This window comes from Etheostoma spectabile, unplaced genomic scaffold, assembly GCF_008692095.1.
Source record: "Etheostoma spectabile isolate EspeVRDwgs_2016 unplaced genomic scaffold, UIUC_Espe_1.0 scaffold310, whole genome shotgun sequence".
NCBI lineage: Eukaryota > Metazoa > Chordata > Actinopteri > Perciformes > Percidae > Etheostoma > Etheostoma spectabile.
Genome location: NW_022605582.1, coordinates 4,476 through 5,443, shown reverse-complemented (window position 1 = coordinate 5,443; position 968 = coordinate 4,476).

Below are 968 nucleotides of genomic sequence, written 5' to 3'. Positions count from 1 at the left end.
GGGGGGGACAGAGCTCAGTTTTAGAAATCTGGTGGGTGTAGGTCTGGGTTCTCAGTTCTCAGCAGGGTTCAATGTTAAAGCTCTTTTTCACTTGTCCGTTCGGGAAAATTTTTTTAAAAAATGTATTAGAAACGTCAGAAAAACTGTCATACTTCATATAAGAAGCGTAAATAAAAGATTTATAAAAACTAAGATTTTAAAAACAAGACTAAAGGCCCTAACTTGCATCGGCGCAGCGCAAAGCACCATGCAAGCTAGTTTAACCCTCATGTTGTCCCCACGTTGTCCTCATGTTGTTCCAATGTTGACCTCATGTCGTCCTCATGTTGACCTCGTTGTTCCCATGTTGTTCCTCATGGTGTCTCTGTTGGCCTCATGTGTCCTCAGGTGGTCATCATGTTTTTCCTGTTGTCCTACTGTGGATCATGTTGTCTCAGTGGTCCTCATGTGGACCTCATGTTGTCCTCATGTTGTCACAATGTGACCTATGCGTACTCATGTTGACCCATGTGTTCCTAATGTTGTCCTCATGGGTTCCCCAGGTTGTCCTCATGTGTCATGTTGTCCTCATGTTGTATTCTGTTGTCTCAGGTTGTTCCCCATGTTGGCCTCATGTTGGCCCCATGTGGGCCTCCATGTTGGACTCATGTGGTCCTCATGTTGACCTGCAGTTGTCTCATGTTTGTTTCCCCCATGTTGTGCTTCATGTGTCCTCATGTTGTCCTCATGTTGCCCTCATGTTGTCCCCATGTTGTCCTATATCAATTTTCTTTTTAATTCCCCAAAATAACATGATTGATTTCACCCAATGCTCTTTGCCAAGTACAAATCTCTACTTTCATTAATGTTGGGGCGTCTTATTATATTTTATAGCATTTGAAAACAAATGGAAGTGGGAAGGAGAGGGAGAGGACTTCTGATTGGCTGTTAGAGGGAATGGGAGAGGACCTCTGATTGGTTGATTGCAT